The following is a 22,808-nucleotide window of genomic DNA, read 5'->3' on the forward strand; positions in this document are numbered from 1 at the left end:
AAAGACAGGCCCCTATTTTTGCCACATTGCAGCTCCCACCCCTACTGCCCTTAGGCTTGGCAGAGAGCGAAATGCTTAAAGACTATTGCAGGCCTCCAGCACAGCATAGCTTTCTTACAGAAAAGAAGCCATATTGTTTTCCACATGGGCCCCTGCCTCTGCTACTTGTCACTGGTCAGGATCTCCCAATCTGGGACCCCAGCACAGCCACCCTAGCCCCACCTGAACTCTATCCCAGCATTTCCCTGGGATTGAGCTCCTAGAGGTAAAGGACAGGCCTGCCATTTTTGCTGCTTTGCAGCTCTTACCCCTACTGCCCTCAGGCACAGTAGGAAGTAAAGAGCTTAAGAATGATCATGGGCCTCCAGCACAGCACAACTGCCTTATGGAAAGGTAACCAGGCTGCTTTCCATATGAGTCCCTGCCCCTGCCATTCCTCACTGGTCAGGGTCTCTTGACCTGGGCCCCCAGTAAAGCTGCCCTGCCCCTGCCTGAACACTTGTTGGTGGTGGCTGTCTGTTTTTTTGAGGAGAAAATCCCAGAGTCAACCCACAGCCCCTCTGCCATTGCAGCTACAGCAGTACCGCCCTTCCTGTCCTCAAGCTGGGAAAGAAACAAAGGGCCTGTTCACTTCACTGGCACCTCCAGTATGCTGCAGCTGCCATATGGTGAGGGGTCAAATTTCTCTTCCCTGTGAGCCCCCACCACCTACTTTTCACCAGGAGGCCCCCCCAGCGAGGGACTGCAGTGCAACCACTCCACCCCTGGCTGAACATTTCCATTGGCAGTGGCTCTGCATTTCTCTGGGGTGCAGCTCCCAGAGGCAACTGAAAGCCCCTCTGCTACTGCCACAGCAGTGGTACTGCCTTTGCTGCCCTTGGATTGGGGAAGGTGTCAAGACTGAGGGTTCTACTCACACCTACACCACAGTATAGCTGCCCTATGAAGAAGAAGCCAGTCTCTCTTCCACTCAAGCCACACACCCACTGTGTTCATCACCAGGCATGGCCCCCTGGCTTGGACCTGCAACACAGCTGCCCCACACCTGGCTGATTGATCCAGTCAGCAGTGACTTTGCATTTCTCTGGGTTGGAGCCTCAAGAAACAAGTGAACGGTTCTCTGCCATTGTCATTGTCAAGGCCCCACCACTGCTGCCCCCAAATGGAAAGGGAACAGAAAGCCTGAGCATGCCCCATGGCTGTGGTGTGCAGCCTGATGGTGCCAAGGTGAGATCTGAAGCCAGCAATGAAGTGGGATAGGAGCCCACACTCTCAGAGCACTTAGAAGAAGCATGGCTGCAACTGTGAGGGAATACAGGGGAGCTGTGTGGCTGAGCAAGAGCCTACCTACTATCCATTACACTTAAGCACCATCTACAAGTTCGCAGCCCAAACTTCAACACCAAAAATTCTTTCCTAATATATCCGCCCTGCAAAATCAAGGTGAAAAATTCAGTCACAAATAAAGACCCTGAACAAAGCCTTGACTCTCTGAAAACATACAAAAATGTCATCAACTGACTATACCCAAGTTATCCCATATTTATAGAAGTGTAAGCCCTCACAGATGAGGAAGAACCAGCCCAAGAACCTTTGCAACTCTAAAAGCCAGAGTGTCTCCTTACCACAAAATGACTGCACTAGTTTCCCAGCAATAGTACATAACTAGGCTTAAATGGCTGAAATGACAGACATAAAATTCAGAATCTGGATGGCAATAAAGACCATCAAAATTTGGAGAAAGTTGAAACACATTCTAAGGAATCTAAGGAATACAGTAAAATAATTCAATACATGAAAGACAAAATAGGCATTTTATGAAATGAGCCGTACTGACCTGATAGAGCTGAAAAACTTACTACAAAAATTTCATGACACAATGGGAAGAATTAACTGCAGAATAGATCAAGCTGAGGAATCTCAGAGCTCAAAGACTGGTTCTTCAAATTAACTGAGTCAGGCAAAAATAAGAAAACAATAACTTAAAAAATGAACAAAACCTCCAAGAAATATGGAATTATGTATAGAGACCAAACCTATGACTCTTTGACATCCCTAAAAGAAAGGGAGAGAGAGCAAGCAAATGGGAAAACATATTTGAGGATATCATCCATGAAAAGTTTCCCAACCTTGCTAGAGAGGTCAACATTCAAATTCCAGAAATTCAGGTGGCCTCTGCAATATACTATACAAGACAACCATCCCCAAGACACATAATGATCAAACTCACCAAGGTCAATGCCAAAGAATAAATATTAAAGGCAACTAGAGAGAAGGGGGGTCACCTAAAAAGGGACCCTCATCAGGCTAACAGTGAACATTTCAGCAGAAATCCTACATTCCAGAAGAGATTGGGGACCTATATTGAGCATCCTTCAAGAAAAGAAATCCGGGCCAGGCGTGGTAGCTCAAGCCTGTAATCCCAGCACTTTGGGAGGCCAAGGTGGGCAGATCACGAGGTCAGGAGATCGAGACCATCCTGGCTAACATGGTGAAACCCTGTCTGTACTAAAAAAATACAAAAAAATTAGCTGGGTGTGGTGGCAGTTGCCTGTAGTCCCAGCTACTCGGGAGGCTGAGGCAGGAGAATGGCGTGAACCTGGGAGGCGGAGGTTGCAGTGAGCCAAGATCGGGCCACTGCACTCCAGTCAGGGCAACAGAGCAAGACTCTGTCTCAAAAAAAAAAAAAAAAAAAAGAAAAGAAATCCAACTAAGAATTTCATATCCAGCCAAACTAAGCTTTTTAAGCAAAGGAGAAATAAAATCCTTTCCATCCAAGCAAACGCTAAGGGAATTTGTGATCAACAGGCCTGCCTTACAAAAGGTCCTTAATGTAGTGCTAAACATAGAAAGAAAAGACCATTACTAACCACCACCAAAACACACTCAAGTGCATAGACCGTCAACACTATAAACCAAGTACACAATCAAGTCTACCTAACAGCCAGCTAACAACATAATGACAGGATCGAATCTACACATATCAATATCGACCTTGAACATAAATGGGTTAAACATCCGCACTTAAAAGGCACAGAGTGGAAAGTTAGATAAAGAAGTAAGACCCAACTGTATGCTGTCTTCAAGATACCCATCTTACACAAAAGGATATTTATAGGCTGAAAGTAAGGGGATGGAGAAAGGTCTATCAAGCAAATGGAAAACAAAAAAGGGCAGAGCTTGCCGTTCTTATATCAGGCAAAAGTGACATTAAATGAACAATGATCAAAAAGGACAAAGAAGGGCATTACATAATGATAAAAAGTTCAATTCAACAACAAGATGTAACTAAATATATATGCACCCAACACTGCAGCATCTAGATTGATTAAACAAGTTCTTAGAGACTTACAAAGAGACTTAGATAACCACTTAATAATAGTGGGATACTTCAACACCCCATTGACAATAGTGGACAGATCATCAAGGGACAATACTAACTAGGATATTCCAGACCTAAATTTGATGCTTGATCAAATGGACCTAACAGACATCTACAGAACACTGCACCCAACAAAATTAGATATACATTCTTTTCATCTGTACATGGCACATATTCTAAAATTGACCACTTGCTCAGCCATAAGGCAATTGCTAAGAAATTTTTTTAAAAAGCCGAAATCATAGCAACCATACTGTTAGACCACAGTGCAATAAAAATAGAAATCAAAACCAAGAAGTTCTTTCAAATCATACAATTACATGGAAATTAAGCAGTATGCTCGTGAATGACTTTTGGGTAAACAATGAAATTAAGGCAGGAATCAAGACATTTTTGAAGCTAATGACAACAAAGATACAACATACCATAATCTCTGGGACCCAGCTAAAGCAGTGTTAAGAGGAAAGCTTATAGTACTAAACACCCACATCAAAAGGTTAGAAAGATCTCAAATTAACAACCTAACATCACACCTAGAGGAACTAGAAAAATAAAAACAAACCAATCCCAAAGCTAGAAGAAGACATGGAATAACCAAAATCAGAGCTGAGCTGAATGAAATAGAGATGAGAAAAACCATACAAAAAAAAAAAAAAATCAATGAACTAAACCTTGGTTCTTTAAAAGACTAAATAAGATTGGTAGACTACTAGCTAAACTAATAAAGAAAAAAAGATGATAAAGATAAATAAATGAAAAACGGGACATTACCACTGACTCCACAGAAATACAAAAATCCCTCAGAGATTATTACAACACCTCTCCAGATATGAACTAGAAAACCTAGAAGAAATGGATAAATTCTCAGACACATACAACATCCCAACATTGAACGAGTAAGAAATTGAAATCATGACCAGACAAATAATGAGTTCTGAAATTGAATCAGAAATAAAAAGTCTACCAACCAGAAGATGCACTGGACCAGACTGATTCACAGCTGAATTCTTCCAGATGTATAAATAAGAGCTGGTACTGATCTTCCTGAAACTATTTCAAAAAATTGAGGAGAACAGACTCCTCCTTAACATATTCCACGAGACTAGTATCATTCTGATACCAAAAGTTGGCAGAGACACAGTGAAAAAAAAATTCATACCAATACCCCTGATGAACACAGATATAAAATCTATTAACAAAATGCAAACAAACCAAATCCAGCAGCACATCAAAAAGCTAATCCACTATGCTCAAGTCAAATCTATTCCTGCAATGCAAGGTTGGTTCAACATATGCAAGTCAATAATTGTGATTTGTCACATAAACAACTAACAACAAAAACCACATGATCATCTCAAAAGATGCAGAAAAGTGTTTTGATAAAATTCAACATCCCTTCATGTTAAAAACCTTCAACAAACTATGCATCAAAAGTACATACCTCAAAATAATAAGAGCCATCTATGACAAACCCACAGCCAACATCATACTAAATGGGCAAAAGCTGGAAGCATTCCCATTGAGAACCAGAACAAGATAAGGATGCCCACTCTCACCACTCCTATTTAACATAGTACTGGAAGTCCTAGCCAGAGCAATCAGGCAAAAGAAAGAAATAAAAGGCATCCAAACGGGAAGTGAGAAAGTAAAACTATCTCCCTTCACAGATGATATGATACCATACCTGCAAAACCCCATAGTCTCTGCCCAAAGCCTCCCAGATCTGATAAGCAATTTCAGCAAAGTTTCAGGATACAAAATCAATGTACAAAAATCAGTAGTGCTTTAGACACCGGTAATGTCTAAGCTGAGAGCCAAATCTAGAATGCAATCCTGCTTACAATCTCCACAAAAATAAAATACCTAAGAAGACAGCTAAAAAGGGAGATAAAAAATCTCTACAAGAATTACCAAACAGTACTGAAGGAAATCAAAGAAACAAAAACATGGAAAAACATTCCATGCTCACAGATAGGAAAAAATCAATGTTGTTAAAATGTTCATACTGCATAAAGCAATTTACAGATTCAATACTATTCATATCAAACTACCAATGATATTTATCAAAGAATTATAAAAATACATTGTAAAATTCATTTGGAACTAAAAATGAGCTCAACTAGCAAAACCAATTCTACTCTGATTTGTATGGGTGTCGATCTCTGTGTTTATCTTCCTTGCAGTTTATTGATCCTATTAGATGTATGTAGATGAATGTTTTCATCAAATTTGGGAGGATTTCAGCCATTATTTAAATTAAATACTTTTTCTGCTCATTTTCTTCTTTCTGGTAGTTCCATTATGTGTATGTTAGTGCACTTAATGGTGGCCCATCTTTCTTTGAGTTTCTTTTCGTTTTTGTTTATGTTTTTCACTCTGCTCTGCAGATTGCATAATCTCTATTAATCTATTTCCAAGTTCACTGATTCTTTCTTCTGACAAATCAAATCTACTCTTGAGTGGCTCTTGCTCCTCACCCACTGTTGGAACATACATATCTTGAAGAACTCCCCATTTCCCAATGGCCCTCTGAGGCATGCTGCCCTCTTCTCTCAAATATCTGTAAGTAATAAAAACTGCTTGTTATTTCATATATCCTTTTTTTTGTGCTGCCTCTTCTGTGTCTCACCTGACCATCACACCTGAATCTAATTCTCCTCCTAGTTAGAGCTTTCCTAGAGAGTGGCTATCTTGGTAGGAATAAACTGGACACAGATCAGAGAAGAGCCACTAGGGCATCTTCCAGTATAAACATGTTTCTTATCAGAAGGACACCTGATCATGGTCAAGTGGGTTGGACACTTAGGCATTAGGCTGTCCTCCAGGATAAAGAGGTATCCCATAAAAGGTACATTGTAAACATCCAGGACAACCTCCCCTGGAGTCTTGTCAGGGCAGGGCTAGGATTTGTGGCCACTCTCCAGAGAGAGACCCCAAAATCAAATTTTATATATATATGTGTGTGTGTGTGTGTGTGCATGTGTGTGTGTATGTATATATATATATATACTTGTATATATATAGCAATTGGTGCATCAAGCAGAGTGGTCATGACCACGAGGGACACAACAAAATGCCTTTAGACTGCTTTTGGCTTGTTAGCTGGCCCTTTCACCTGGCTAACACCATTTGAGAAGTCTCCATGGCTTGCTGATGTGTGTCTGTGTTGCTGCATACTACTGCTTATTGTCTTTATTAACTACCGCCGAAACTCCCCTCCCTAAATTGAGTGCATCCTAGAAAGTCAGAGTTCTCCCCAAGAACCAACAATCACCTGCCTTAGTACAGCAAGAGAGGCAACTATGATCGCTATCACTCTCCTGAATGGGAACTACTAGTCACAGTTAAGTTGACTGTATTCTGAAGGCCTTGCCTAGATTCGAATGGCTTATTACTGAGAGGTTAAAGGGAGTAACCTGTGCTAAGGGGCTGTCAGGAAGATACTGGGCCAGTGTAAGCCTTAGCAGATGGCAAGAGGAAGATGTACTCTGACTACCCACTGAATTGGTGAGGCAGTATCTGGGGCTAGATTTCCCATTATGACAAGAGGGGTGCCTACTTCACTGGGGAGATGACAGCATCTCACCGGCAGCAGTGGCACTGTGATCTACAATCGATATGTTTCTGTCTTCTCTTCCTTCTGTCACTCTTGATCCCCTTACCCTCTGTGTTTTGGTTTAACTCCATTGTGTGTGATGACAAAGAACTTAATGATTCAAATTAAAAGGCCAGAACATTTCTTTGCCAACTCTCCCATGATCTCTGACGAGGTTAGCAAACTATTAAAGAAACAGGGCTTGGGGCCTTGCCAAGTGATCCTGCCACTGTTGCACTAGTGGAGGCTGATCCAAATCCAGATGATGTTGATTGGGATGCCTTGGAGAGCAAGGCAGCTACCTACAACAGGACCAATGAAAACCACAAATGGAGGCCACTGGTCACAACTGGAGCCACTTGGAACCACCAGGAGCTTGTTAGGTAAACATCCAAAAAGAGAGAGAAAAGAGAATGTTTTTAGCCACCTAGAAATACAAGCCATTCTAAAGATTTTACTTAAAAGAAAAGAATGGTGGAGGCTCATTGTCCTGTTGTTGGAGGTTGTCCCAGGGAAAGGTTACTGCCTGGAGACACCAGGTCCCTTCCCCCTCCCTGTATTCCTCTAATAAACCAGATACAGAAACTATGAACCACAGTGTCAGGAGGCTAAAAACCTAAAACAAAACAAAACACAATAAGGAAAAAATACCGCTGCTTTCAGTGGCTTCAAGTTCAAGGAAAAAAACAAAGAGGAACTTCAACTTTAAGAATTGAGGAAAATCAGCTCTAGCAAGCAAAATACTAGCCCTAGATTACTTATCGATGTATAAATAAACCCCTAATAAAAGGGGATAAAATAAAAGATACATAATAAATTATATATACATATTTTGATATCAATGTATGATAAATTGTGTATATGTGTATATATGATATGTAACTAAAAGCAAAATTCCACGCTTTGATTCAATTAGAAATTCAAAATTTATATAACAAAAAGGTTTAGACAAGGCATGGTGGTTTACACCTATAATCCCAGCACATTAGGAGGCCGAGGTGGGAGGATTGAAGCCAGCCTGAGCAACATAAGCAAGATCCCATCTCTACAAAAAATTTAAAAATTAGCTGGGTGTGGTGGCCCGTGCCTGTAGTCCCAGCTATTTGGAAGGCTGACACGGGAGGATTGCTTGAGTCCAGGAGTCTGAGGCTGCAGTGAGCTAGGATCATGCCACTGCACTCCAGCCTGGGCAACAGAGTGAGACCCTGTCTAAAAAAAAAAATGTTTAAAAAGGGTGCTGATTGGTTTTTGTGCCTCTACAACATAGATTATAACTTAACAACTGATAGAACGCACCAAAATTGAAAAAAATCTATGGATTTAATCAATACTGGGGCTCAAATTATACCTGGGCACCTCAATAAATTTAAACATTGTGCCCCCTATATTCTTAAAATGGTAACTAAATATAATAGAGAAAAATAGATATGCCTTAATTTGTTGCCTTGCCTAAATTTCTCATAGTCATAGTACCCAATGCTGTAACATATACCATATTGGAATTAAATGCTCTGACACAACAAATAATGAATTAAAGTCAAAGCAAATCTTTGGCTGTTAAAAACTGGCTTGATGGAATGGGATTCCATGAACACCCAGTTAAAAGACTTCATATGGCCCAATGTAAGCTAAAATGAGGGCTGCAAAGCTTAAAACTTATTACATGAAACCCAATTAATAAAGAAGTGATTACTCTCAATGCTTCTCCATTTAGCAGACCATTTTGACATTTGATTGCTCTTATATCTGAAATAAATAAATTTAAAAAGGGGTTCTCAAGATGGCTTACTACCACCTTAATGATGTGGTCCCATCCATCAAGGCTCCCTATGCAATATGTGAAATTATTAATATTATTGATTCTATTCTGTCAACAATCAGTAAATATTTTGTTCTTATAGATTGGCTAATATGTTCTGTTTAATGCCTGTTTCAACAGTCTCTCAGTTGCAGTTTGCTTCCACCTCCGAAAGGGACACAATACACTTTTTCTAGGTTACTGATGGGGTACCATAATAGCTTTTTTTTTTTTTTTTTTTTTTTTTTGAGACAGGGTCTCACTCTGTCGCCCAGGCTGGAGTGTGATGGTGCGATTTCAGCTCACTGCAACCTCCGCTTCCTGGGTTCAAGCGATTCTCATGTCTCAGCCTCCGAGTAGCCAGGATTACAGGTGTGTGCCACCACACCCAGCTAATTTTTGTATTTTTAGTAGATATGGGGTTTCACCATGTTGACCAGGCTGGTCTCGAACCCCTGACCTCAGATGATCCACCCGCCTTGGCCTCCCAAAATGCTGGGATTACAGGTGTGAGCCACCGTGCCCAGCCCACGATAGCTTTTTTATCACATGCAATCTTTGGAGATAAGACCCTAATGGCATGTATCTTTCTCCAGGAATAAAGGTCTGATATTACATGAATGACATCCTCTTTCAAGGAGATTCATCTGACACACTCACTAAGTACATATAAGTCCAGTATCTTTTTGACTCATAAATTAAAATTGACATCACTCCTATTAGTGCTTTCAAAAAACCTCATTCACAGCAACTTTTTCACGCCTTCTGGAGTCTGTGGACCACTCCTGATGGCCATTAGTTGCTCCAGGGCTTCTAATGCAACATATGGCCCCTCTTGGCCTTGTGCTATACACCATTAAAACAACAAATACCTGCCTACATACTGGGCACATTTGGAAATAGAAGATCTCATAGACCTTGAGCCTGTGACCCTCCATACCCAGCTGCTCATTATGCTTTGGGTCATGGAAGCAGCACCCCACAAGCTCAGCCTGGCTATGAAGGAAGACCTCGTTAAAACAGGGTGGAGCCAAACTTGGGTGGAGCCCATCTTAGGATAGGGCCCAAGAAACAACACACTTAGCCAAACCTCAGGCAGTCATCTTAGCATTGGATGCCCTGATCAACAAATGGTCCTGGCCAGGAATAGCTCACACCTGTAATCCAAGTGCTTTAGGGGACAGAGGTGAAAGGATCACTTGAGGCCAAGAATTCGAGAGAAGTCTGGGCAACATAGTGAGACCCTGTCTCTACAAAAATAATAAAAATAAAAAAAATTAGCCAGTCATGGTGCCGCATACCGGTAGTCCTAGCTACTCAGGAGGCTGAGGCAGAGATCACTTGAGCCCAGGAGTTCGAGGTTACAGTGAGCTATGATCATGCCATTGTACTCCAGCCTGGGCTGGAGACTCTGTCTCAAAAAAAAAAAAAAAAAAAAATTAAAAACAGAATTACTATATGGTCCAGTAATTCCACTTCTCAGTGTATATTCCAAGGAAGTGAAGGCAGGGACTCAAGCAGATATTTGCACACCCATGTTCATAGCAACATTATTCACAATACACAAAAGATGGTGGCAACCCAGTGTACATTAATTGATTAATAAATAAACAAGATGTTGTATATAAATACAATGGAATATTATTCAGCCTTAAAGAGGGAGAAAATTTTGACACATGGATGAACCTTGAGGACATTAGGCTAAGTGAAATATACCAATAATAAAAAGATAAATACTGTATACAGTTATATGAGGTACCTAGAGTAAATTCATACAAACAAAAAGTAGAGGGGTGGTTTCTAGAGGCTGAAAGGAGGGGGAAATGGGAGTCTTGTTTATTGGGTATAGGGTTTCAATTTTGCAAAAGATTGGTTGTACCACAATGGAAATGAACTTACAACTACTGAACTGGAAACTTAAAAATGGTTTTAAGATAGTAAGTTTTATATTATGTATATTTTACCACAATGTAAAAAACCTAATTAATAAAGAGGTGATTATCTCCACTGCTTCTTGATTTGACAGCTGAATTTTCTTGTTCTTAACAAGAAAATTAAAAATACATTTATTTGGCATAGATACATAGATACACAAATACACCTGATGGCATCTCAGGATGGATTATTACAATCTGTGGTCTCATCCATTAAGGCCCCCAAATACCCAATATTACAAAAATTACTGATTCTATCCAATCAACAACTGATAAATATTTTGCTATTACGTATTTGGCTAATATGTTCTGTTCAGTGCCTATTTCAACAGCATCTCACCACAGTTTGCCTTCATCTCCAAAGGAACACAACACTCTTCTTCAGGCTACCCATGGGGTACCTAAACAGCTTTGCCATTGCACACAATCTTTGCAGATGAGAGCCTAACTACTTTCACCTTTTACCAGGATCACAGGTATAACATCATCCTCCAAGGAGATTCATTTGATATATTCATTTAGAATCTACAAGTCCAACATCTTTTAGTCCTTTTTGTGTTCTGATGGCAACACATTCCTCATTTACAAATAGAAATAGGCTGCTCCACAATGGAAGTGTCTGAGTTAGTTTTATCGGATCTTTCTAGAGGGAAGGGTTACATCAGGGCATATATAGGAGAGGTTTTTCTAGTGTTTGTGCAGTGGCTCAACATGCTTCTTCATACATTGTATATAGCATTAGCATTTTAAATCACCCTTGGGCATGATTTTTAGCATTAAAAATGAGGAAGAGTTAACTATAGGTTGGAGTTTAAGTCTATCTGCACATGCAGGTACTCCAGGGAAGTCTCTAGACCCCTGAAACAGAAACTTGCGATAATTATTTCTTGGGTTTTTTGTTACTGACTGGTTGAGGGTCACATAAGCTAGATCTTGAGTGAGAGGTTTTTATCCTTTTTCTCCAGACCATATTAAAACAGGAAACCAACCAGCCTGCCTGTTTCAAGAAGGAAGGTACCAGACTCTTTTTAACAACGAGCTGTGGTGGGAAATAATTGAACAAGAATTTACTCACACCCAAGGGAGGTAATCCACACGCCACCCACTAAGCCTCACCTCTAACATTGAGGATCAAATTTCACCATGTGATTAGGATGGGACAAACATCCGAACTATAGCAGTCTCATATATAATGTGTTTTTAAGTACATGGAGGTTACATATATATGAAATCTAGGAGAGGTTACTACTATCTGTACCTCTCTAAAAATTAATGGAGATCATTATTTTCCCCAGAAGGACCTGTCATGTATCAGTCAACTCCTTGACTCCCTAGAGAGGGGACCACTCACTCTACTGTGCCCTCTCCTTCTCCACCTCCAGCTTTACATCCTGCCCTTCTTCTCCAATCACTACCATAGCAATCACCCTTTCCCCTTGGTCACACAAAAATACTACTAATATCTACATATACTTTACTAACTTATCAGTTCATAACCTGCCTGCAGCAACATAACTGTTTGACTCTTCACTTTGACCCAAGAAATACACCAAGATATTACTGTTTATATATATGTATATATGTGTGTATCTATATCTGTCATACACACATTTATATGTGTATATGTGATATATATACACATACATATGTATATATAAATAAATATATAATCATACATATATATAAACTTTAATACACTTTACAACTCCAACAAGATATTGTTAGAGATCTCAGAAATTTCAGATCTACTTTTTTTGGTTAATGCCATATAAATGAGAAACTTAATCATGGTCCAGCCTATAAAGACTCTTATATTTAATACTTCTACTTGCATTCCTTTCTTTTGATTCCCATTATAAAATGTTTTCTATGCCGTTTGGGATAACATATGTCCTACCATATAGTCTCTATCATCATCCCAATATGTTTTTAATATGATATCAAAGTATCACAGGGCCAATTGTATTCAATTGTATTAACCATGTCTTTAATTTTCTATATTCTGATGCTTTGACATCTTGAGGCAGTGCTGACCTTGGAGGGATTGCTCCTCCCAGGATTAGCCAATTTCTAGAGACAGTAAACAACTGGATTATGAAAGTGTCTTTCATATGCAAACCAACCACTCCAGAGTCCATATCCTCAATCACCTCCTTTATTGGCTTCTCAGGCACAGGGCCACTATTTACCTGCCCAAATCACCCCCAGGTCAGGTATCAGACAACTAGGAAAAGCTCCTTAAGCTGTAGAGCCTGCTAAAATTATTCAAACTAGCTAATTCTAAACCTGCTTACTTTATTTGCCTATTCCTTCCCTCAGAAACCACAATAAAGGCTCTTGCCCACATTCTTGCCTCACCCTCTGCCTCCTGACTGACACTGGTGCTTTCCTGGGTGACCCCCGACGGTGTGGCATGCCTCTTCTTGTGATCTGTGAGTATAACAATCTTTTCAATGGCAGGGATTTCCTGATTTGTTGGTCTTACCTACTTAAATAATAATAAAAGCCATATTTTAAAACACCACCCCAAACAGACAAAAGCTCTGTGGGGTAATTTATTTGGGAACTGATCCCAAGAGTAGAAATGAAGTATATAGGAGTATTTTAAAAAGGAAGGAAAGCCAGTACAAGGAATAATTCCAAATTTTAGTTACCATACAACTGATAACAGGTATATAATCTTGGGGACCTTCTGAGTTGCATTATGAAATATATCTCAGAACTGTCTAGTTGAAGGACAATAAGAGGGAAGGATTTAGCCAACATCTCCCATTCCCTTATTAGTCAAGATAATCCCACGTGACTTAATTCTGCCACACATCCTATTTGCACATGTCTGACTGCCCACTGGTCTGTAATTTGCCCAGTGATTTGGCATCAGAGAAGCTCCTGTGCAAGAAGCAAGATATACACTGCATTGGGCCAATGCAAGGCCTTGTCAGATTACGCTTGCATAGAACTGGTCACCACAGCAGTGACTCGATTAAAAGAAGACATGATTTGACATGCACACAAGCTGTACCCAAAGCACCTTACGTGTACTTGTTTTGCATTTTGTTAATATATCTCTTAAGCCTCTTTAACTCTCTAAGTTCCCCCTCGTTCTCTTATTTTTCTTATTCTTTGCAAATTATTCGTTGAAGAAATATAGTCAATTATTGTTTAGACTTTTCCAGAGTCTGGATTTTGCTGATTGAGTTTCAATGATGTCATTTAACATGTTCCCCTGGCTCTATGTTTCTTACAAAATATAAGCTAGGCATGGTGACACACACCTGTAGTCCAAGCTACTCAGGATGCAAAAGCAAAAAAATTTCTTTAGACCAGGAGTTCAAGGCTGCAGTATGCTATGATCACACCTGTGAACAGTCACTGTGCTCCATAAAAAAAATTTAAAAGTACAGATGCTTTGTTTAACTTGAGGTACAGTTTGTATAGGAAGTCAAAATAAATGCTTCTCTCTTTACCTTTTTGAAAATCAGCTTTCCAAACAATGTATTGATCTCTATCATCTTCCAAAGGACATTTATTAATTTGCAAGGGCTGTCATAACAAAGTACCACAGACTGGGTAGCTTTAAACAACAGAAATTTATTTTCTCACAGTTATGGAGGCTAGAAGCCTGAAATCAAGTTGTCAGCAGAGTTAGTTCCTCCTGAGGGGCCATCAGGGAAGAATTTTCAGGTTTAGAAATGGCCATCTTCTCCCTGTGCCTTCACACTGTCTGCACTCTGTTCCTCAAAACTCTACCAGCACCTACATATTACCCAATTCAAAAGGCACTTCTATATTTTTAAAGCAGCACCCCACATTTCAGCACCAAAATCTTATATAAATGTCATCTAAATCAAATATGAGTGACTTGAGGTATGATTCATCCTGAGGCAAAATTCCTCTCCATCTGAACACCAGTAAAACCAGACAGGTTATCTGCTTTAAAAATACAATAGTAGAACAGACATAGGATAGAAATTACTATTTCAAGGAGAAAAAATGAGAAAAAAAAGGATCATGGATTGCAAGCAAATTCAAACCCGAACAGGGAAAATTCCATTAGATTTTAAGGCTCAAGAATAAATTTCTTTGGCTCAGTGTTCTGTCCTCTGAGCCCACCCAGGTGGTGGCCAAGCCTTCTCAGCTCTGGAAAGCAGCCCTACTCACCTCAGCCCTAGAAAACAGACCCACACCCTCTGGCACTCACAAGCAGATGCCTGGCTAGATGAAATCTGGAGGATACAGCCACATTCCCTAGGCCTGTGCCTCTGGGCCCAAGGGAGAAGTGACAGTCCTGCTGACCTCTGATCTACCTTTGGGTTATTCTTCTCTTTTCTTGAAGGATAAGACATGTTTACAGCTGGATAGCTCTATTGGCCCATTCTGTAGAATTCCAGAAGTCCAACAGCCTTCCTTCATTTTATCCCATCTCTGTCCCCTTCAGTCCAAGCTAGCAGCATTTCTGCTGGTACAAAATTCTCAAAACCCTTTTGGGCCTCCTGTGCAATTCAAAGGGGGTACAAAATCAGATGAGAGTCATCGACATATATTTCCTAGACAACTGCCTGTCTATTCCTGGATTCTGCCGAGCTGTTCATTGGATCTATGAATTGCACATGTAATATCTTTAGTAAATTGTTTTCCAGCCATGTCCTTGATGTTCTCTCCAGAACACACTTTCTAAGTTTTGCAATATGAATAGGATGGGAATTTCCCAAATCTTCAAGTCTGGTTCCTTTTTACTTAACAATTCATTCCTCAAATTAATTCTCTTCTCTCACATTTTACTATAAAGCAGCAAAAAGAAGCCAGGTCAGGTCTTTGACACTTGGCTTAGAAATCTCCTCAGCTAAATATCCCTTCATTACTTACAAATTCTACTTTCCACCAAACACTAGAACACAATTTGTCCAAGTTCTTTGCTACTTTATAACAAGAATAACCTTTCCTCCCGTTTCCAATAACATGTTCCTCATTTCTGTTTGGGACCGCACCAGAACCTTAAACATTCATATTTTTACCATATGACGTTCATGATGATATATATACTCCATAAGACGACAGAAGCTTTCTGTCTTTACAGCTCTTCTCTTTTCTTTCTGAGCCTTCACCAAAATCATTTTAATGTCCATATTTCTACCAATAGTCACTTCAAAGGAATCAAGGCTTCTACTAACATGCTTCTCATTTTATTTTAATTACCATTTCAAAAATCCTAACTTTAATTATTGTCACATTCAGGTTTTGAGGGTTAGGACTTCAACATTTGGACTCTTTTTTAGAGACAGAGTTTCAGTATGTTGCTCAGGCTAGTGTGTAGTGGCTATTCACTGGCATGATTATAACTCACTACAGCCTTGAACCTCTGGACTTTATCCTCCTGCTTCAGCCTTTTGAGTAGCTGGGACTATAGGCATGTACCACTGAGCCAAACTTCAACATGTGAATGTTTTTGGGAGACACAATTCAACCAACAGGAACATTACTTTTTTTGCAAATATCAATATGAAATCTTTGTGTGAGACATATTTTATGTTTACAGTTCATTGCAGTTATGATTTTTATTGATGCTCAGATTGTCCCACATTTGGCCTGTGAGATTTTCATCAAATTGACTTCTGAGTCTCTTTGACATGACCCAGTGGTCTTTGATGCCTTTTTTTTTTTTTTTTTTTTGAGATGGAGTCTTAACTCTGTTGCTAGGCTGGAGTGCAGTGGTGCAATCTCGGCTCACTACAACCTCCGCCTCCCGAGTTCAAGCGATTCTCCTGCCCCAGCCTCCCAAGTAGCTAGGATTACAGGTACCTGCCACCATGCCCGGCTAATTTTTGTACTTTTAGTAGAGATGGGGTTTCTCCATGTTGGCCAGGCTGGTCTCGAACTCCTAACCTCAAGTGATCTGCCTGCCTTGGCCTCCCAAAGCGCTGGGATTACAGGCATGAGCCACCACGCCCCGCCTGATACTTTCCTTGTATTATTTTTTAAAAAATTTTGTGGGGGGAGATTTGCTTTCCTTTTCTCTGAAAGGGGAGGAAATCGAAACTGAGTGGCTCATGATGGAAAGAGGGGAAGTCCAGGGGTGCAGGAGGCCCCTGGGTGAAGGCAGAGGCTAACATGGGGTTTGGAGCTATGGGTGGCCATCAGCCTGACCATCTTTGTGCTGTCTGTCATCACTATCATCATTTGCTTCACCTGCTCCTGCTGCTGCCTGTACAAGATGTGCCGCCAACCACGTCCGGTTGTCACCAGCATCACGTTCACCACTGTGGTGCACGCCCCTTACACTCAGCCTCCAAGTGTGCCGCCCAGCTACCCTGGATCGAGCTACCAGGGCTACTACCCCATGCTCCCCCAGCCAGGGATGCCAGCAGCACCCTACCCAACACAGTACCCACCACCTTACTCGGCCCAGCCCATGGGCCCACCGGCCTACCACGAGACCCTGGCTGGAGGAGCAACCGCGCCATACCCCAGGAGCCAGCCTCCTTACAACCTGGCCTACATATGTGCCCCGAAGGCGGCTCCCGGAGCGGAGCGTGCCCCGGCCTCTCCGGCTGCCACTAGGTTACGTTGTGTGTGTGAGTGGTGTGCAGGCACGGTTCCTTACGCCCCGTGCGTGCTGTGTGTGTCCTGCCTGTATATGTGGCTTCCTTTGATGCTGATGAGGTGGGGAACGATCCTTGCCAGAGTGGGCTGGGACCAGACTTTCTTCTCTTCCTCACCTGAAATTATGCTTCCTAAAATCTCAAGCCAAACTCAAAGAAAGGGGTGCGGAGCACCCTGTGAGGTAGCCCCTGAGAGGTGGGGGGTCTCCATGGCACATCTGGAGTTCTTTTCCAGCTTACCCTAGGGTGACCAAGTGTGGCCTGTCACACCAGGATGGTGCAGCTTTCTGTGAGTATGATACAGATGTGTCCTGGTTTTGGCAACGTAGCCAGCTGCTGCTTAAGGGCATGGTTTGTCCCCAGAGTTGGGGGTACCCTTTGCAGAGCCAGGGACATGATGCAAGTGAAGCTTGGGATCTGACCAAGTTGGGCTTTGATCCTTTGGGCAGATGTCCCATTGCTCCCTGGAGCCTGTGTCATGCCCATTGGGGGTCAGGCAGCCTCCTGATGCCAGAACACCTCAGGCAGAGCCCTGCTTACCTGATAGCTGTCTACCTGGACTGTTCCTGTCCCTGCATCCTCCCTAGGACCACCTGGAGGGCCACACACACAGCCTAGCTACCCACAGGGCGCTCTCCTGCCCTTGCTGGCCCTGCCCTTCCCACAGGTGAACAGGGTGCTCTGTCCACCAGCACACTCAGGTCTCCTCCCTGCAGTGTTTTCATTTTATTTTAACCAAACATTTTGCCTGTTTTCTGTTTTAAAATGTGATAGTTGATGTGAGACTGAAACCCCTGGGTTGTGGAGGGAAATTGGCCAGGAGAAGAGGGAAAACCTGGCAACTGTGAGTCCCTGCTTCCCCTGACACCAGCCTCATGGAATATGCAACTCCTGTACCCCAGTCCAGTGTGTTCTGGCAGCAGGAACACCTGGGCCAAGGGGCCATCTGGACCAAAGGTGGGGTGTGGGGTCCTGGATGGCAGACATGAATACCTCGGTGTTCCCTGTCTCTCAGTTATTGTTTCACCAGAGCTGTCTCAGCTTCGTATCTGTTGTGTTTCTGAGAGTCTAGGGTCTGCACCCTTGTTTATAATAAATGCAATAGTTTGGAAAAAAATTGTGGGCACATAGTAGAGGTATGTATTTATTGGGTACATGAGATGTGATACAGGCATGCAATGTGAAATAAGCACATCATGGAGAATGAAATATCCATCCCCTCAAGCATTTATCCTTTGAGTTACAAACAATCCAATCACACTCTTTAAGTTGTTTTAAAATGTACAATTAAGTTATTATTGACTATAGTCACCCTGTTGTGCTATCAAATAGTAGTTCTTATTCATTCTTTCTAATTATTACTTGTACCCCTAAAACATCCCCACCTCCCCCACATGCCCCCAATACCCTTCCCAGCCTCTGGTAACCATTCTTCTACTCTTTATCTCCACGAGTTCAATTGTTTTGATTTTTAGATCCCACAAGTAAATGAGAACATGAAATGTTTGTTTTTCTGTGCCTGGCTTATTTCACTTAATGTAATGATCTACAGTTCCATCCATGTTGTTGCAAATGACTGGATCTCATTCTTTTTTATGGATGAATAGTACTCCATTGTGTATATGTACCACATGTTCTTTACCCATTCATCTGTTGAACACTTACGTTGCTTCCAAATCTTAGCTCTTGTAAACACTGCTGCAACAAACATAGGCACGCAGATATCTCTTTGATATACTGATTTTCTTTCTTTTGGGTATATACCAAGCACAGGGATTTCTCGATCATATGGTAGTTCAATATTTTTTGTCTTCTTAGGAACCTGAAAACTGTTCTCCATAGAGGTTGTACTAATTCACATTCCCACCAATGTACACATCCTAGCCAGCACATGTACACAATGTACACATCCTAGCCAGCACATAGCCAGCAGATGGCCACAATATACACATCCTAGCCAGCATTTGTTATTACCTGGCTTATGCATATAAGCCATTTTAACTGGGTGAGATGATCTCATTGTAGTTTTGATTTGCATTTCTCTAATGATCAATGATGTTGAGCACATTTTCATATGCCTCTTTGCAATATGTATGTCTTCTCTTGAGAAATGCCTATTCAAATATTTTGCCCATTTTTGACTGGAATTACTAGATTTTCTCCAGTAGAGTTCTTTGAGCTCCTCATAAATCCTGGTTATGAATCCGTTGTCAGATGGGTAGTTTGCAAATATTTTCTCCCATTCTTTGGGGTGTCTATTCACTTGGTTGATAGTATCTTTTGCTGTGCAGAAGCTTTTAAACTTGACGTAATCCCATTTGTCCATTTTTGCTTTGGTTGCTTGTGCTTGTGGAGTAAAGACTGTGTTTTCCCCAGTGCATATTCTTGGCACTTTTGTCACAAATGGGTTCACTGTTTGTGTGTGGATTTGTTTCTGTGTTGTCTATACTGTTCCATTGGTCTGTGTGTCTGCTTTTACGCCAGTACCATGCTGTTTTGGTTACAAAGCTCTGTAGTATTATTTAAAGTCAGGTAATGTGATTCCTCCAGTTTTGTTCTTTTTGCTTAGGATAGCTTTGGCTATTCTGGGTCTTTGTGGTTCTGTATAAATTTTAGGATCCTATTTCTGTGAAGAATGTCATTGGTATTTTTATAGGGATTGCACTGAATCTGTAGATTGCTTTGGGTAGTATGGACATTTTAACAATATTGATTCTTCCAATCCATGAACATGGAATATTTTTTCATTTTTGGTGATCTCATCAATTTCATTCATCAGTGTTTTATAGTTTTCATTATAGAGATATTTAACTTCTTTGGTTAATTCCTAGGTATTTAATTTTATGTGTGGCTATTGTAAATGAGATTACTTTTTAATATCTTTTTCAGATTGTTCACTTTTGGCATATAGAAACACTACTGATGCCTCAGAGATGGCCATGATGGTGTTCTGGTGTCAGCAGAATAGCAATGCCTGGGAGTCCACCACCACCATAATCTCCTGTGATCCCACAGAGCTGCAGACAGAAGGGAGCAATGACAAGAAATAAGTGCTGAGCAGTTTTCACATGGTGCTGGAAGACAGGCTGCTTTTCCCTGAGGACAGAAGACAGCCTGATGACGGTGGTACAATGACATCTCTGTGCTGGGAGTGACCCACTCGGGGGCCCAGGCTGATCATTTCACACAGACACCCCTGGATCCTGGAAGCCAAGTCCTGGTCTGGGTAGACTGGGAGTGGAGGTTTGACCACATGTAGCAGCATTAAGGGCAGCATCTCATCACAGCAGTTGCTGATTATCTATTTGAGTTAAAGACAACATCATGGGAGTTAGGGAGATTTCGGAGTGTGATGCTGGAAAGCCCCTCTGTGAATGCAGAGAAAATAAATGCCACTGAAAAGAGTGTCAATAAAAATATCAGAGATCAGCTGCTCAACAAAGTATGAGAACTGAGCCTGAATGATTCTGAGGCGGAGCAGGTGAGAGGCTGGGGCCTGCCAGATGATCATGCTGGGCCCATTGGAATTGTTACCATCAAGGGTGTTGATTCTAACATGTGCTGTGGGATCCCCATGAGCAATCTCCGTGACTTTCCAGTCATTAAGATTCTAGGCACTGAGAAGAGGAAAAGGAATAAAATCAAACTGATATTTCGGTCTGGGAACCAGATGCTGAAATGGATGAAGAGAAGTCATGAAACTGAAAAAGCACTGAATCACTCTGCTTAAGTGTGGAGCAGAGGATCACATGGAAGCAGTGAAAAAGCTCCAGAATGTGGCCGGGCGTAGTGGCTTGTGCCTGTGATCCCAGCACTTTGGGAAGCCAAGGCGGGCAGACCACGAGGTCAGGAGATCGAGACCATCCTGGCTAACACAGTGAAACCCTGTCTCTACTAAAAATATAAAAAATTAGCCGGGCGTGTGGCGGGCGCCTGTAGTCCTAGCTACTTGGGAGGCTGAGGCAGGAGAATGGCGTGAACCCAGGAGGTGGAATTTGCAGTGAGCTGAGATCATGCCACTGCACTCCAGCCTGGGCGACAGAGCAAGACTCTGTCTCAAAATAAATAAATAAATAAAATAAAATAAAATAAAAAAGAAAAAGTTCCAGAACTCTACCAAGCTCCTGCAGAAGAACAACCTGAATCTGCTCAGAGACTCAGCTGTGCACATTGCCCATAGCCTCAGGACCAACCCAGACTCAGGGGATGTGGTCATATTACACAGGAAGGAGGGTGATTCATAGTTCATGAATATCGTTGCCAATGAGATTGGGTCAGAGGATTCCTTCCTGTTCTTAACCATGGGTGATGAGAAAGGTGCTGGGCTCTTTTTACTGGCAGGGCCACCTGAGACCATGGAGACCCTGGGGCCCAGGGTGGATGAGGTCCTAGAAGGCAAAGGAGCAGGGAAGAAAGGCTGCTTTCAGGGCAAAGTCACCAACATGAGCCAGCAGGCAGAGGTGCTATCACTTCTCCAGAACTACATCAGCACACAGAGTGCTAGGAAGTGAGGGCTCAGGGTGCTCACCTCCTCTTACCACAGAAGGAGTCTTTTGGATAATTAAATAGATTGACTTGAAAAAAAGAAGTGCTACTGTTTTTTGTATGTTAATTTTCTATCCTGTAATTTTACTGAATTTGTTTATCAATTCTAATAGTTTTTGGTGAAGTCTAGGTTTTTCCAACTATAAGATCATGTCATCTGCAAACAAGGATAATTTGACTCCTTCCTTTCAAATTTGGAAGCCCTTTACATCTTTGTCTTGACTCATTGCTCTTCCTAGGACTTCCAGTACTATGGTGAATAACAGTGGCGATAGTGGGCATCCTGGTTGTGTTCCAGATCTTAGAGGAAAGGCATTCGTTTTTCACCATTCAGTATGATACAAGCTGTGGGTCTGCTGCATATGGCTTTTATGATGTTGAGGTATGTTCTTTCTATTCCCAGCTTTTTGAGAGTTTTTATCATGAAGGGATGTTGAATTTTATCAAATGCTTTTTCAGCATCCATTGAAATGATCCTAAGGTTTTTATCCTTCATTCTGTTGATATTGATGTATCACATTGATTTGTGTATGTTGAACCACCTTGTGTCTCAGGAATAAATCTTACTTGTTCATGATGAACAACCTTTCTAATGTATTGTTGAATTCAGTTTGCTAGTATTTTGTTGAGGATTTTTGTATTAATATCCATCAGAGATATTGGACTATATTTTCCTTCCTTCCAGAGAGGTTGAGTAGGATTGATATTAGTTCTTTAAATGTTTGGTGGAATTCAGCAATTAAGCCATAGGGTCCCAGGCTTTTTTTTTTTTCTTTCTTTTTTTTTTTTTTTTAACCTGGGAGACTTTTTATTATGACTTCAATCTCATCATTTGTTATTGGTCTGCTGAGGTTTTGGATTTCTACCAGTTCAATCTTGGTAGGTTGTATGTGTCTAGGAATTTGTCCGTTTCTTCTAGATTTTCCAACTTATTGGCATATAGTTGTTCTCCTTG

The 22,808-nt window shown here is 41.3% G+C and overlaps 1 pseudogene; it reads left to right on the plus strand.

Annotated features, from left to right (window-relative positions):
• The window catches only part of LOC129024245 (alanyl-tRNA editing protein Aarsd1-like), a 129,451-nt pseudogene extending 107,200 nt beyond the window's left edge, over window positions 1-22,251 (plus strand).
• The last annotated feature ends 557 nt before the right edge of the window (window positions 22,252-22,808 follow it).

Source organism: Pongo pygmaeus, chromosome X, assembly GCF_028885625.2.
Source record: "Pongo pygmaeus isolate AG05252 chromosome X, NHGRI_mPonPyg2-v2.0_pri, whole genome shotgun sequence".
Taxonomy (NCBI): Eukaryota; Metazoa; Chordata; class Mammalia; order Primates; family Hominidae; genus Pongo; species Pongo pygmaeus.